An 18,145-nucleotide genomic window follows, 5' to 3' on the forward strand; every position below is an offset into this window, starting at 1 on the left:
TGGAAAGAAACTGCTAGTTCCTTGCACTACCAGATGGAATTCGTTTTATGACTCCATGGCTAAAATCTGCGAGATTTCTCTGGTTGAGCTGAACACCATCTTCTCCAAGTTTGGGTTGACAGCCATGACAGAGCAGGAACATGAGTCCTAAAGGGAGTACTGCACTGTCATGAGGCCATTTACAGTGGCCCTCGACATTCTTCAGGGAGAAGACAACACGTTTCATGGGACACTCCTACCCACACCGGAGACACTGATGTTTAAGAACCTGGAATTGAGCAGTAGTCTCCAAATTCTTGATAATATTCCAGAGGTTCACCTCCCCTGTGGTGTCATTATGTTTATTTCAGTCAGCTGTTTCCCCATGTGTTCCCACTTCCCCTGATCACCTCCTGTGTGTATTAAGTCCTCTGTTTTCCTTTGTTCACTGTCAGGTCATCTGTTATGCTCACCATAGTTGCCACAGTTCTTCATAGTTGTCACAGTTTTTTCATAGTCATCATAGTTTTTTCATAGTTATCATAATTTTTTCACAATTTTCATGTTTGAAAACAGCAAAAAATGTGCATGCTCGTTGTGAGCTTGTTCACCCTCGATGGCAGAGCACGCTTGCTCAAGGACGAGCATTGGTTAATGGTCGTCATGTGACTAACACAAGCCAGATCCTTTTATTTAGCAAAATTGTAATTAATAATAAAATGTTATTGTTGAGGGGTACAGGCAGGACTGCATACGCACACACACACATTAAAAAAATTTAAAAAAAATAAATGTCTCAAGAAAAGGGCACTTAGGGCACCCTTCTGGAAAGGGGCAGGTGCTCAAACCCCTTCTGCCACCCCCTCTGCACAGGTATGGAGGAGGTACAGAATTTGTCACCAGAAAACAATCTGAAGCTGAAAGTCCTTAAAATGAAAGAACTTCTCATGGATATCAGGAGGCACAGACAGATCCACTCCACTCTCATCATAAATGGAGAAAAGGTGGAATCTGCCTCCACCTTCAGGTTTCGGGTCATCCACTTCTCTGCTGATCTCACCTGGACCCAGAACACCAATGCCCTGGTAAAGAAAACCCAGCAGTGGCTGCACTTCCTCCATGTCCTGAGGAAAAATAACCTGGATGGAAGCTGCTGCCGGCAGCACTGCTCCTCAGTGGAGAGCATGCTCTCCTACTGCCTGGGTGCAGTGTACTTAGGGGCCACTAGTGAGAACAGGTAAGCTACACAGAGGGTAATAAACACTTCCCAAAAATCATTGGCTGACACTATTCAGACCAAGTCTTTTTTTTCCTATGATTATTTCCAAGTAATAAATAAATAAAGATTATTAGAAGATTAGGATTATTTTAAAAACAAACAAACAAAAAACATTTATTGTCTGAGGGGGCTGTAGAGATTTGCTAAAACAACTCTTATTCTCCAAATTAAATTCTCAGTAACCTGAACTCATTTATTGAATAAACTTATAATAAAATATTACAAATACACTTATTCAGCAATGGCGATGGTTGACATTTTCCCATGATGTTCCCCATAACACCTGGGATTGATTATTTAAAGATGACTTATTTTTCACAATGACCATCGACTGTGGGACAGACTTGACTGGGGAAAAGAAAAGGGAGAAAGAAAGAGGGAAAGAAAAAGAGCGGGGAAGAGGGACGGTGATAAGGGGCAAAAACTAACAAAACAAACAGACAAAAAATACATATATCAATCACCTGGATCACCTGTTGAGAAAGAAAAAAGAGAAAACAAGCAAAGAAAAAGAGAGCAATATAATAAACAACAACATCGCGATGATCTATGTGAATATAACAGTAAATACTAAATATTAAATATTATTGTGCAGCACGTAAGATCCACAGCGCACAGTGTGCTTTGAGGTAGGAGCCAAAAAGGGTGTCGTTTTTTTGTGTGAGCACCCGTGTGTATACCTGTGAGCGTGACCACGCTTGTATTTAAAAGGTTCCTTCATATAATGATCTGCTAGAGGGTGTGGGGAGCCAAAGCCCCATCCTCCTGGGCATGAAGCAGGTATGGAGGAGATCAAGGCTCCAGACATCCAGAGGCCGTAAGAGCAAAGGAGACCAAGGAAGACCAACGGAGGGGAAACCGTGCCACTAACCCGGAAAGAGCTGAGGAGAGCCCCAGATGAGGGGTCACTCAGCAGCCGTGGAGCAGAAGCCAGGGGGGGGTTGCAGCCAGCTGTGCCAGAGTGACCGAGCCCCAGGCCGAGAGGCCGAGGGCACCCCACCCCCGAAGGAGCCCGAGCGAGCCCCAGGCTCCAGGCCCCGATAAGCGGCCGCCAAGGAGTGAGCCGGTGGGTACCTGGACGCCCATCCCCGGACACAAAGAACCACCAATGCACCGATGTCTGCCACTGGCAGGGGGAGTGGTGGGGGGAGAAAGGCCTCCATACCATGGAGGGCCTGAGATGTCCCTAGTGAGGTGGCGTCTGATACCCAACCTGACATATAGACACAAACAAACAGGCACACGCAGATACAGACATCCATTCCCACCCTCATGCTCTCATATGCAGTTACTCAGCACTCACCCAACGTGGAGACAGACATAAAGAGACACTGTACACACAATCACACTCCCCAAGCGTACTCTAAGCCCCAGGTCTAGGTACCCTTGCCCCTGGAGGGGGAAACTGCACCTAGACCCAGGTAGTGTTACCCTTTTCCCTGGGGTGGAGAGAAGCAGACTGCCCCGACTCGGCAGCAGCAGGGAGGCCCCACATTCCAGACCCCAATCGGACGGCCAACTCCTCCTCCTAGCCAGGCCCATCCGGACCGGGGCCCAGTTCAGCAGCGCCGCCCGGCCCCACAGAGCCCGGGGCAGCCCACCCAACCCCACCACAGAGAAAACTGCACCCACCCCGTCATCCACTTATCTTCCAGACATAGACGCCCAGGCTAGGATCTTCCTCCACCTCTCCTATATCTCTCCCCACCTGCAGAGTCAGTTCCTGGAGAGAGGAGACCTCCTGCAAGATGTAACAGCTTCCCCCACCAGTTGAAGAGCCCCCCAGGTGGCTTGATGCACCGGCGGCACCCTGCACCAGGGCTGAGCCCCCATACACCCACCTGCCCACAACCCCGGTGACACACCAACCAGGACCCAAGCCCCCAAGGCCCAGCCAGGGCCCCAGCCCGGAGACGGAGCACCCCCAGAACCCCCCGCCTGCCCTGGACCCACCCAGGGAGAGCCAGGCTCCCAGGTCAGTAACCCACATCCGTCAGCACAGACCCTCCCCTAGCCCCGCTGCACGCAGCCATGAGGAAACCGTCACCTAAGAGCCAACAGAGCCCTTAACAGGCCATGACCACAACCCCGGGTTGAGCCCTCCAAGCAAAACGCTTCTGGGGAATCCCCCGACGCCCCAAGCCTGTCCCTACCCCCACACCAATCACAACAGCGAAGGTGGGACCAAACTATGACCCCCCCCACCCCCACTAGGTGATGGAGCTGATCAAAGGAGCCCAGAGCAATTGATCTGATGTGGTGGCAGAGGCTGTATCAAGACTAATGTAATCTATTAGATAATTTCTATATTGGTTAGAATTAAGATTATTTTTATTTTCTACTTCATGAGGACTGTTTTCTTGGCTATGCATAGGGCAGTGAAAACCATATGGGCTATATTCTTTTCTGTAGTGACATAAGCTGTTGTTTTGTATACAAATACACATAGAAATATACATATATTTCTATGTGTATGTGGGTTTGTTTTCATCCAGTGTTTGGGGTGTTGTATCTTAAATGTACAAACATTACATCATAACAGACATCCAACATGACAAAAATCCTGTCCCCCTGCTGGCTGGGCTCTCCTGAACCCCAACATGACACACGAAGCTGCTGGTTGGGCCCTAAACTCCCAGCTGACACAACAAGATGCTTGGTGGACTCTCCTGAGCACCGAGCTGAGACCGAGAAATTAAGCTGCCAGTTCAGTTTCTGCACAGGGCCTGGGCTGAGCCTTAGTCTCTGAGGACACCAAGTTAGCAGCAAAGCTTGTCTCTCTAGACATTGCCAAGGTTGCACAAACACCAGAGCCAGTCTCTAAACACACAAGTCCTAGTTCCATGAAAGCTGACTTTGACCCTTCAGAAGTATAATATTCAGTCCTGGAATGTGCTCTCCGACAAACTGTTTCATTCACAGCAGACTGTAATGAACTAAAAGTCTTTGGAAATGCTCATTTGGAAGGTAAAATTATCTTTAACTTGGCAGGATATTTAACACAAATTAATTGTTTGCTGCTTTGCTTAATTGTTTTTCTACTTCTTAACCGATCTCTCTGGTTCAGAAGGAAACATGACAGGCCCCAACATGTTACATACAGACATGACATTTGATTCAGAATTGGACAAATTAACACTGGCAAACTTGGAAACATAAGGTAAGGTATCACGAACAGATTCCAAGATGCAAAGTTGTTCTTAAGCTCACACTCTGAGACAGCAGTCTCATTTATTAGAAAGGCAGCCTTTTCCCTCTCAGCCCTGATATTCCCAAAATCTGACTTTAGTCTTTCATTTACAGCCTACGACTCTGTCAACACGGAGGAAAGCAACACAATCTCTCTATTTGCCGACCTGAAAACAAAACCTAGTGAATCAAGTTCCGCTGGATCGGCGGTGCATGGGACAGACAGAATCTGAAGTCAGTATTGTCTTAACCCTCAGGGAGACCTACGGCCATTTTTTCGTCCTCAGCGTTTTTTAATATTAGGCCATTTTCACTGTGTTGAATAGAATATAGCCAAACCTTCCAACACTTTTTTTTTTCCTTTTTTCTTTAGAATTGCAGTCTCCGTTTATTCGATTAGCTTAAAGTGGCTAAGCTACAAACCGCCATCCACTTGAGGTCCTAGAGCCATAAATCGCCCCATTGACTTCCATTATAAACGCTATTTTTCACTGCAGAATTATTACCGTTAACATCTGGGTGACGGCTTAGGTTTCGTTTTTGTTTTGTAGAAGAGGCCTTAGAATTGTAATTTTTTTATTTGTCCACCGGGTGGCGCCCTTGCTCCACATTTGACCCGGGGCTGGAAAACAGTGGGCTGCTTAGACAGACCTGCGGGGAATGAAGCCTCATTTCCGGCGTGCAGCAGCGGCTTCGCCCGCTGATCGGGCGGGACCATTTTCGGCCCCTAGGACCATATGAGGGTGCTTTTTTTTTTTTTTAGTCAACAGGAAATGACGTATTTGTTGTCACGTGGTATCGGATGTGTGTGCTGCAAAAATGAGTCCCCGGTGATCGTGCCCCGGTAATCGTCGCGACTTACCCCGGCAAGAATGCACTTATTTCGGCCTAGAGGAGGAGCATTTGCCGCCTGGAGACCATTTTCTGGTCCTGAAAAAAAAAAAAAAGGCGATCGAAATGACTGTTGGTGCCAATCTTTAGTCCATCTAAAGGCCTAATTATAATAACAATTGAATATTACCTCAAATGTTTTTTTTGGAAAATATTCAAGTTTTATGTTTTTTGGGGCAAAAAAAGCAGTGCGCTCATGTGACGAAACCGGGATATAAAGGGTTAAAATCCGCGAAATGTAATTAAAACTTGACATGAATATTTCAAGGAGAAGTAGGTCTAAAAGATTGGCTAATTTAAAGTGGAATAAAATATTAATGTATAAATTTTTTATAGCACTTTTTTGGGCGTGGTCGATTGGGACCGATAGTGTGTGCATTTTATGAAATGCGCTCCTGCAAAAAAAATAAAAGGCGATCGAAATGACTGTTGGTGCCAATCTTTGGTCCATCCAAAGGCCTAATTAAAAGTACAATAAAATATAACTTTCAAATGTATTTTATGGAAAATATTTCATTTTTTCATTTTTTTCGCCAAAAACGGCCGTGCGCTCATGTGACAAAACCGGGATATAAAGGGTTAAAATCCGCGAAATATAATTAAAACTTTATATGAATATTTCAAGGAGAAGTAGGTCTAAAATATTGGCTAATTTAAAGTGGAAAAAAATATTAATGTATAATCTTTTTATAGCACTTTTTATGGCAAGGTCGATTTTTGGCTCTAGGACCTCATAAGGGGTACTTTTTTTAGGACCCCCCAAGGAATCCCAGCTCTCTCAGTTCTAGAGAGAGCTGATGGCGAGAAGCTGCCATTACTCTACCCCACTACTTGATCCAATGGCTTGATGTCCACTCTATTCAGAGAGGCTGTGGTTTCCTATGGCGATGGGGTGAGCCGACAGCGGAGGCACCGCTTCTTTCTTGCCAAGGGTGTAGAGGAAGCCACTGGGTCAGCTGACTCCTCATCCTCAGCCCACATTCTGGCCATAAACGCAGCTGGGGAGGACTAGTCTGATGGCGGGAAAGCAGCAAGGTGACACCTGGAGAGTAACAAGAGAGTAAGGCAGTAACAAGGCAAGGAACCTCAGGGTCTACTCCTCCACCTCGTCGTTGCCCATCAACTCTGCCACAACAGTCCCATGCAGCATGTTGGATGTTCACACCAGAAGTCCCCTCTTCCCAGGGAAGACTGTCGTTGCTGTCATCGTACAAAAAGTAAAACAAGAACTGATAGTGTGCCACTATTTCAAAGACTGTTTGCTTTGTTTCTGTGGACTTTTTCCAAACTAAAGAAGCAGATTTTTGTAATGGTAAATGGACTGTTTCTTACATAGCGCGTTCCTATTCTGAATACTCAAAGCACTTTACACAACTTGCCTCATTCACACATTCATACAAGCACTTTTTTCTGTGCAAGTGTTTTCTATATGTGGGCTTCATAGATAATTGGCAAACCTTCTGGAGGAAACCTGGTCTTGTTAGGAGAGACGGCATCCATCCCACTTTGGATGGAGCAGCTCTCATTTCTAGAAATATGGACAAATTTATTAAACCCCCCAAAATATGACTATCCAGAGTTGGGACCAGGAAGCAGAGTTGCAGTCTTACACGCTTCTCTGCAGCTTCTCTCCTCCTGCTACCCCCCCAAAAACCCATCTCCATAGAGACTGTGTCAGCTTCCAAAAAGACAAAAAACAAACTAAAAACCAGCAACAAACAACTTAAACATAAACAATCACAAAGAAAGAACAATACAGTATCCACATCTGAACCAAAGAGTAAAACAGTGAAATGTGGATTATTAAATATTAGGTCTCTCTCCTCCAAGTCTCTGTTAGTACATGACTTAATAATTGATCAACAAATTGATTTACTCTGCCTTACAGAAACCTGGTTGCAGCAGGATGATTATGTTAGTTTAAATGAATCAACACCCCCGAGCCATTCTAACTACCAGAAATCTCGAAGCACAGGCCGAGGGGGCGGTGTGGCAGCAATTTTTCACACCAGCCTATTAATTAATGAAAGACCAAGACAGACTTTTAATTCATTTGAAAGCCTGATGCTTAACATTGTCCACCCCAGCTGTGAAACTCAGAAACCAGTCTTACTTGTTATCATCTATCGTCCACCTGGGCCTTACACAGAGTTTCTGTCTGATTTCTCAGACTTTATATCTAATTTAGTTCTGAGCTCAGATAAAATAATTATTGTGGGTGATTTTAACATCCATGTAGATGCTAAAAATGACAGCCTCAACATGGCATTTAATCTGTTATTAGACTCAATTGGTTTCTCTCAAAATGTAAAAGAACCCACCCACCACTTTAATCACACTCTAGATCTTGTTTTAACATATGGCATCGAACCTGAACATTTAACAGTGTTTCCTGAAAACCCTCTCCTGTCTGATCATTTCCTGATAACATTTACTTTTACAATAATTGATTACACAGCGGTGAAGAGTAGACTTTATCAAAGTAGATGTCTTTCTGAAAGCACTGTAACTAAGTTTAAGAATATAATCCACCCACTGTTATCATCTTCAATGCCCTGTACCAACACAGAGCAAAGCAGCTATCTGAACGCTACCCCAACAGAGGTCGATTATCTTGTTAATAATTTCACCTCCTCACTACGTACGACTCTGGATACTGTAGCTCCTGTGAAAACTAAGGCCTCAAATCAGAAGTACCTGACTCCGTGGTATAATTCTGAAACACGTACCCTAAAGCAGATGACTCGTAATCTGGAGAGGAAATGGCGTGTCACAAATCTAGAGGATCATCATTTAGCCTGGAGAAATAGTTTGCTGCTTTATAAGAAAGCCCTCCGCAAAGCCAGAACATCTTACTATTCATCACTGATTGAAGAAAATAAGAACAACCCTAGGTTTCTCTTCAGCACTGTAGCCAGGCTGACAAAAAGTCAGAGCTCTTTTGAGCCAACCATCCCTTTAACGTTAACTAGTAATGACTTCATGAACTTCTTCACAAATAAAATTTTTATCATTAGAGAAAAAATTACCAATAATCATCCCACAGATGTAATATTATCTACAGCTACTCTTAGTACCATTGATATTAAGTTAGACTCTTTTTCTCCAATTGATCTTTCTGAGTTAACTTCAATAATTACTTCCTCCAAACCATCAACGTGTCTTTTAGACCCCATTCCTACAAAACTGCTCAAAGAAGTCCTGCCATTAATTAATTCTTCGATCTTAAATATGATCAACCTATCTCTAATAATCGGCTATGTACCACAGGCCTTCAAGCTGGCTGTAGTTAAACCTTTACTCAAAAAGCCATCTCTAGACCCAGCAGTCTTAGCTAATTATAGGCCAATCTCCAACCTTCCTTTCATATCAAAAATCCTTGAAAGAGTAGTTGTCAAACAGCTAACAGATCATCTGCAGAGGAATGGTTTATTTGAAGAGTTTCAGTCAGGTTTCAGAGCTCAGCACAGCACAGAAACAGCTTTAGTGAAGGTTACAAATGATCTTCTTATGGCCTCTGACAGTGGACTCATCTCTGTGCTTGTCCTGCTAGACCTCAGTGCAGCGTTTGATACTGTTGATCATAATATCCTATTAGAGCGATTAGAACATGCTGTAGGTATTACAAGTACTGCGCTGCAGTGGTTTGTATCATATCTATCTAATAGACTCCAATTCGTGCATGTAAATGGAGAGTCCTCTTCACACACTGAGGTTAATTATGGAGTTCCACAGGGTTCAGTGCTAGGACCAATTCTGTTTACATTATACATGCTTCCCTTAGGCAGTATCATTAGAAGACATAGCATACATTTTCACTGCTATGCAGATGACACCCAGCTCTATCTGTCCATGAAGCCAGATAACACACACCAATTAGTTAAACTGCAGGAATGTCTTAAAGACATAAAGACCTGGATGGCCGCTAACTTTCTGCTTCTTAATTCAGATAAAACTGAGGTTATTGTACTCGGCCCTGAAAATCTTAGAAATATGGTATCTAATCAGATTCTTACTCTGGATGGCATTACCTTGGCCTCCAGTAACGCGGTGAGGAACCTTGGAGTCATTTTTGACCAGGACATGTCCTTCAACGCACATATTAAACAAATATGTAAGACTGCTTTCTTCCATTTGCGCAACATCTCTAAAATTAGAAATATCCTGTCTCAGAGTGATGCTGAAAAACTAGTTCATGCATTTATTACTTCCAGGCTGGACTACTGTAATTCATTATTATCAGGATGTCCAAAAAACTCACTGAAAAGCCTTCAGCTAATCCAAAATGCTGCAGCAAGAGTCCTGACAGGGACTAGAAAGAGAGAGCATATTTCTCCTGTTTTGGCTTCCCTTCATTGGCTTCCTGTTAAATCCAGAATTGAATTCAAAATCCTGCTCCTCACATACAAGGTCTTAAATAATCAGGCCCCATCTTATCTTAATGACCTTGTAGTACCATATCACCCTATTAGAGCGCTCCGCTCTCGCTCTGCAGGCCTACTTGTTGTTCCTAGAGTATTTAAAAGTAGAATGGGAGGGAGAGCCTTCAGTTTTCAGGCCCCTCTTCTGTGGAACCAGCTTCCAGTTTGGATTCGGGAGACAGACACTATCTCTACTTTTAAGATTAGGCTTAAAACTTTCCTTTTTTCTAAAGCATATAGTTAGGGCTGGACCAGGTGACCCTGAATCCTCCCTTTGTTATGCTGCAATAGATGTAGGCTGCCGGGGGATTCCCATGATGCATTGAGTTTTTCCTTTCCAGTCACCTTTCTCACTCACTATGTATTAATAGACCTCTCTGCATTGAATCATATCTGTTATTAACCTCTGTCTCTCTTCCACAGCATGTCTTTATCCTGTCTTCCTTCTCTCACCCCAACCGGTCGCAGCAGATGGCCGCCCCTCCCTGAGCCTGGTTCTGCCGGAGGTTTCTTCCTGTTAAAAGGGAGTTTTTCCTTCCCACTGTCGCCAAAGTGCTTGCTCATAGGGGGTCATATGATTGTTGGGTTTTTCTCTGTATCTATGAAGCGCCTTGAGGCGACTTTTGTTGTGATTTGGCGCTATATAAATAAAATTGAATTGAATTGAATTGAATATATAACATTCACACACATTCATACTCTGATGCATCAGAGAGTATCTTGAGGTTAGTATCTTGCCAGTGATATTTGGCATGGGGACTGGCGCAGCCAGGGATCAAACAAACAACCTTCTGATTTGCAGATAATCTGCTCTGTCTCCTGAGCTACAGCAACATCTTTTCATGTGTTTGTGAAAAGACACACTAGCTGAATGCTTGGACATGAATTGAGCTGTGGTTTGGGGAAGGCCTCGAAGGGGACTGGCGACGGCTCCCGGGCCTGGCAGATCCCCATGTACTAAATAGAAGTGAAGAAGTTAAAGAATTGAGAACAAGGAAGGAGGGTGGGGCACGTAAACGAGAATGAACAGTTGCAGAACTGGGGGGAACCTATATAGATGGCAACTGAAAGGAGCGTGTTTGGAGGCGTGGTCCCGCTCCTGAAATTCAGATACATAATCTCCAATTAAAAAAACATTGTTTGGCATGTCAGAGAGCCCCTCTAATAAAACAATGTTTGGTGTCTCTGAGAAAGTAAAAAGAGGTTTATTTTTTCTTTGCCCACCAGTGTGTGTGTAGACTACAAACCAGTCTTTGACATTTCTATTGCTATGCTAACTATTAGGAAAGAGACAATGTCTTCTGCTGCTAATCTAATCATCCTGTTTTTGTTTCCAAGCCAGCACTTCCTATAATTGTTAACCCGTTGAACCCCAATGCCCCCTGTACCAGGGCAGATGGGGAACATCTGGTTTTACAGGCTGTGCCACGAGTTCCGTTATTTAAATATAGGTGTTTATGGTATTTACAGAAATGCCAGAATATCAGCTAAAAGCTTAGGAAACAATTTCCTGATTACTAAACACAGCTAAAACAACAAATAATTAAAGAGCAGGTAAACAGATTCTGCAAAAAGATCTAAACACAAAGTGCCGATTTCTACGTTCAAAAGATGGCATATAAAAATGGACAAACAATGTCTCTGCTGAATGCACAGATCTCACAGATATCAGTTTTTTGTCCGCTCCAGCAGATATTCATTAGACAAGAAACAAGAGACCAAAATTACCTTTTACGTTTGAAGAACGTTAGCATGAATTCTGTCTTATCTTTACTGTCTTGCTCCAAAGAAAATCTATCTCCTATTGTGCTTGAAGAGCAGTTTCCCATTGAAAACATTATTTTTCTGCTCAGTGGTTTACACTTAAAGCCCCAGTCCGCCGTTGTTTAAAGCATGGCTGTCTTCTTTTGTATTTTTTTTGTTTTGCTAGAATTACCAACAGGAAAGCCTAATTTCTGCTATTCAATACCTAAGCAATTTCATCTTTCAGAGATGGTGCTGAATTGTGCCAAACTGAAAAACATCAAGCTATGCTGTTTTTCACTTCAACAGCATCAGTCATGCATTGGTAATGTCCATATGTTGATTGATGATTTTCTTTAGTATTTGTTCTACTGCAACATATTTTCAAAGGGGTTATCTTGGGCCAAGATCTCTGGCTCAGGCAACCCGAGACCCTTTGGCTGAGGTGGAGCTGGCTCAGAAAACACAGGACCGTCTGGCACTGGCTCTGGCTCAGGACTAGACTGAGCTGGGCTAGACTTGGTCAAAGGTGCAGAGCGGAGACCTCTGGCCCCAGCACAGACTCTGGTGGTGGGAAAGCTGGTCCAAGCTCTGGCCCAGATTATGGTGGTGTGGACTGCAACAGTTCAGGCAGGTGGGCCTCGGAGCCATTTCTTCTGACAACCCAGGCTCACCTGAGGTACAGGAATAGGTGAAAGGACTGCCTGAACCTTAGCCTCCCTCACCCGAGGAACAGAAACAGTTGCAAGGACAAGCTCAGGTATGGCCCTAGGAGAAGCATCACAGCCCACATACAACACTCACAAAAAAAAGGTCTTGGAAAGTAAGCAATGTTATACTTGACCAGCTCAGATACCCCACCGATTGTTTTTGCTTTAGCTGGCAAAAACAAAACAAACAAACAAACAAACAAAACCCCGCAAGCTCAAACTCAGAAATGTGCATTTCTGGACGCACGAAGGAGACTATTTTTTTTTTTATCACTGGTCATAAACAGAATACTCAGTTGTTTGCCCACAAACGAAACAGCTTTATTTCCGGTTGTTTTAGAAACATTACACTTGGTTTAGGCAAAAAAGGCAAAAAACAAAACTCAAACATGTCTTGGGTCAATGACCTCTGTCCCCCAAGTCATCTTCAGAGATTCCTGCATCTTATCCCTGTGTATCCTGTACCATCTCTTTACTCTGTCAAGGTGCGTTTGTGTTTCCGAGTTCTGTTTCTTCCCGTTTAGCTTTTTTGTGTGCGTGTTGTGTTCAGGTAGCTTCCTCTGCCTTCCTAGTTACGTTTTGTTCAGCTGTGTTGTCCTAATCTCCTGTGTCATCTTTGTTGCGTCCTCCCCACATGCTCTGTGTTCGGTCTTTCTATTATGGCCGGTTGGCTAAAACCAGTTCATTGGACCCAAACACAGAAACAACGGAGGCAAAAGGTTCAAAAGTGATAACCAAACTTTTATTTAGAAATCACTCTGACAGTCAGGTGATGGCTATGAACTACACAATCTCGAATGTGAGCAATATGTCTGAACATGAGCTCTGAACTAAGAAATGGAACATGAACTAGAAACTATGAAGTGAACACATAAGCTATGGAGACAACTCAGGGAGAGAATGGTGGCTCAGGCAGCGGAGGTCAGTGGCACTGGAACACAGAAAGAGAAATATAAGTGATGGCAGCGATTTTTCATGTAAGAGGAGTAAGTAAACAGGAAGTGTTTTACAGGTTTTGCAGGTGGAGGCTGGCGTTAGTGGAAGGCAGTCAAAGTGGTCCGGGTGAGTGTCCAGAAGCCGAGGGCCCCTTTGAGCAGCAGCAGGGAGGCAGGCAGGTGAATGAAAACCCAACAGAGCTTGGCTGTGACTGTGATTACCAAGTAGACCAGCATCCACATCCACAGCATGTGAAACCTGCTGTGAGGACAATGAAAGTGTGGCCAGAGGGGACAGACGCAGTGCTCCAGGACAGATTTAAAAACACAGACTGGAATATGTTCACCCACACAGACCTGGACCAGTACGCCTCATCTGTACTGGATTACATCTCCGAAACCACAGACAGTGTCACCACCCAGAAACGGATCACCATGTACCCCAACCAGAAGCCTTGGATGAACCGGGATGTTCGTCTCCTCCTGAAGGCCCGCAACATCGCCTTTAGGTCAGGAGATGCACACGCCTACAGCACAGCCAGGGCTAATCTAAAGAAGGGCATCAAAAAAGCCAAACACCATTACAAAAAGAAGGTAGAAGAACACTTCTCCAACTCCAACCCCTGACGCATGTGGCAAGGACTCCAGACCATTACAGACTACAGGACCACCAAACCCTCCCCTGCATCCTCTGATGTCTCCTTCCTCAATGAGCTCAACAACTTTTATGCTCGTTTTGAGCGAGGGAACCCCACAACCACAACCGAAGCAGACGTGACGCCAGACCACCAACCTCTGACTCTCTCCCCCACCGATGTAGGAGCGGTGCTGAGCAGGATCAATGTCCACAAGGCTGCAGGTCCTGATGGCATCCCCGGGCGTGTTCTCAGAGCATGTTCTGGGGAGCTTGCAGGAGTGCTCACAGACATATTCAATCTGTCCTTGGCCCACGCTGTGGTACCGGCCTGCTTCAAATCCACCTCCATCGTCCCGATACCCAAAAACTCCAACCCATCTTGCCTCAATGACTACCGCCCAGTAGCACTCACCCCCATCATCACTAAGTGCTTAGAGCAGCTGGTCCTAGCACACTTCAAATCCTGTCTCCCCCCCCCACCCTGGACCCCCACCAATTTGCATACCGCCAGAACAGGAGCACAGAGGATGTAGTCTCCATCGCACTGCACTCTGTCCTCTCACACCTGGACAACAACAACACATACGCCAGAATGCTGTTTATAGACTTCAGTTCAGCATTCAATACAATCCACCCCTCACAACTCATCAGGAAACTGACAGACCTGGGCATCAGTTCCCTCATCTGCAAATGGTTACTGGACTTCCTGACCAACCGCCCCCAACACGTCCGGCTGGATAACCGCTGCTCATCTACCATCACAATGATGAGCCCTTTCCTCTACTCCCTCTTCACCCACGACTGCAGACCTGCTGATGGTTCCAACACCATCATTAAGTTTGCAGATGACACCACGGTGATTGGCCTCATCAGTGACAACGATGAGGCCGCCTACAGGGAGGAGGTGGATCGTCTGGCTGAGTGGTGCGACACAAACAACCTGCTGCTTAACACCGAGAAGACCAAGGAGCTCATCGTGGACTACAGGAGGAATGCTGACCCACATCCACCCATCCACATTAAGGGGACGGCTGTGGAGCGTGTGAGCAGCTTCAAGTTCCTGGGAGTCCACATCTCCGAGGATCTCACCTGGACGACCAACTGCTCCAAGCTGGTCAAGAACGCTCACCAGCGCCTCTTCTTCTTGAGGACTCTGAGGAAGAACCACCTGACCTCAGACATCCTGGTGAACTTCTATCGTTGCACCATCGAGAGCATCCTGACCAACTGTATAACAGTCTGGTACGGGAACTGCTCTACCTCGGACTGGAAGGCGTTGCAGAGGGTCGTGAAAACTGCCCAGCGCATCGCCGGAGCACCACTTCCTGCCATAAAAGACATCTACAGGAAGCGGTGTCTGAAAAGGGCTGGGAAAATCATCAAAGACCCCAGTCACCCATCACATGGACTCTTCACCCTCCTGCCCTCTGGGAGGCGCTACAGGAGCCTCTGGACTAAGACCACCAGGTACCGGAACAGCTTCTTCCCCACAGCCGTCAGACTCCTGAACTCTGCCTCCTGACATCTGACCCACGTTAAACTCATGGACTGAACATACACACACCCACAATGGACAACTGTACCCTCAAACACACAATAATAACATGGACTGAACCACCACTCACAACCACTAGCACTTTATATAGCCTCTGTAGGAATTACAGTATATCTCACTTATCTTAACTGCACTACTGTATAGCTCTGTGTAAATAATCATTCTGTACATTTGATAATTTTTAATCCTACAACTGTTTACAACTTGCATAGTTCCCATTTCTGTATAACTGTATATCTCAGATTCTGTAAAGTTATTTATTTCATATTCTGTATAGTTTTTCATATTTATATCCTTTTCATAGCCTGTACATAGCTTGTACATACTTATACTTATAGTTATAGAATATTCACAACATACTTCATACCATGTACATTATAACATACCATAATAGACCTATTTCTGTAATATATTCACATATCTATATTATTGCTAATATATATTGTAATATATCTATATCACTAAAGCACTTCTGGATGGATGCAAACTGCATTTCGTTGCCCTGTACCTGTGCATGTGCAATGACAATAAAGTTGAATTCTATTCTATTCTATCCTGAAGTGGCCGAGAGTGAAATGGTGGACCGGAGGATTCCTGAAAACCACAGGGAGAAGAACATCAGGTAAGCATACGCCAAAAACTAAGATGCATAGAAACAAATTGGTGGCTTCACACTAACACAGGTTAGCAGAAGATAGATCGTGATTTGAATGAAGTAGCTCCACCCAGGGGTGGAAACTCCAGCTCTATGGAAAAATATCCACTCACCCACTCACCCAAATCATGACAGTTTCCCCTTTCTTTTCCCATATTTACATCTCTGGCTCCAGCTCCATAGCAGCAGTCCCCAACCCCCGGACCGGTCTGTGAGTCGTTTGGTACCGGGACGCGAGAGTTGAGGTTCGGGTGTGAAATTGATGGTTTTCAGGGTTTTTATTGTTTTTATTGTAACTTGGTTTCCCTGGGTCTTTTCCTGTGTGTTATGAATAAATCTTCTTTCTTTTTTTGGTAACAGTACTGGTTTGACCTCAGTTGTAAACATATGCAGCAGTAATATAAATCCATTTAACACTGATAGGGAACTTTTCTTGCAGAATTACAATTTTTACTTTTTTAATGCTTTATGTACAACTTTCCAGTTATATAGTTTTACATGTAGTGAGGTGTTTTCATTATATTTTATTGCTTCCTTTCCTAAAGGAGTTATATGAATAATTCCTCCACCAACTGCCATTTCTAAAAGGTCATTTCTGTCAGGTCCGTGGCCTGGGTCTTGGGGACTGCTATAGAGCACATGTTTGCAGTAGGTGTCCTGTGAGGACCAGACCAGATAAAAAAAAGTTAATGAGCTCAGAAATCCTCCACATTGGAGGGTTTTCGAGAATGAACTGTCTTTTTAAAGTTATGCCACAGCATCTCAATCAAATTCAGGTCAGAACTTTGACTAGGCCACTCCAAAACAGCCCCAGACCATCACACTACCAACACCATATTTTACTGTTGGTAATGTGTTCCTTTTCTAAAATGCTGTGTTACTTTTACACCAGATGCAATGGGACACACATCTTCCAAAATGTTCAGCTTTTGTCTCGTCACACAGAGTATTTTCCTCAGTCTTCATCAAGATGTTTTCTGGCAAAACTGAAACGAATACACCACAAATAAACCCATCTAAAAACGAAATTGATCAATTTCTCTACAACATAACTTGGGTGTCTAACAAAATTATTAGACACCCAAGCAATGGCACTGGATTCACCACTGACGCCAGGTGAACTCCAGGAAGTCCTGATAAGTATGCCCAATAATAAGGCTCCGGGTCCAGACGGCTTTCCAGCAGAATTTTACAAAAAATTCTGGACGATTCTAGCACCAATTTTTCACAGAACGTTGCAGAAAATCAAAGAAAATGGCAGACTACCACCAAATATGAACTCAAACATTAGTCTCTTACTAAAACCAGGCAAAGACCTTGTATTTCCTTCAAGCTGTCGTCCAATATCCCTTATTAATGTAGACCTTAAAATAATCTGCAAAGCTCTCTCAAAGAGATTAGAGAAAATAACCCCCCTTTTAATTCATCCTGACCAAACTGGTTTCATAAAAGGTAGGCACTCATCAACAAATACACGTGGACTACTTAATTTAATAGACTACTCATACAGTAAAAACATTGAAACCATAATATTGTCTCTTGATGCAGAAAAGGCATTTGACAGAGTTAACTGGAAATTTCTATTTGCAACTTTACACAAATTTGGTTTTGGAAACTCTTTCGTAAGCTGGTTAAAAATATTATATAATTCCCCAACAGCTTGTGTCAAAACAAATGACCAAACATCCTCCAGGAGCACCAGGCAGGCAGGCAAAAGGAGAGGATCAAAAACAAAGACTGGACATTTTGGGACTAACTTGGATATATAGAGAAAACAACTTCTATGAAAATGTCATGTGGTGTAAGTAATTCTCATGTTTTGTTCTGTGCATATGTATATGCTATAATTTTAATATATATATATATATATATTGCATGTTTATTCAATTCAATTCAATTTTATTTATATAGCGCCAAATCACAACAAAAGTCGCCTCAAGGCGCTTCATAGATACAGAGAAAAACCCAACAATCATATGACCCCCTATGAGCACTTTGGCGACAGTGGGAAGGAAAAACTCCCTTTTAACAGGAAGAAACCTTCAGCAGAACCAGGCTCAGGGAGGGGCGGGGCCATCTGCTGCGACCGGTTGGGGTGAGAGAAGGAAGACAGGATAAAAGACATGCTGTGGAAGAGAGACAGAGATTAAT

The sequence above is a fragment of the Diplotaxodon limnothrissa genome, linkage group LG14 (assembly GCF_057381915.1).
Source record: "Diplotaxodon limnothrissa isolate DT_005_m linkage group LG14, D_limnothrissa_male_GT1.1, whole genome shotgun sequence".
Lineage (NCBI taxonomy): Eukaryota > Metazoa > Chordata > Actinopteri > Cichliformes > Cichlidae > Diplotaxodon > Diplotaxodon limnothrissa.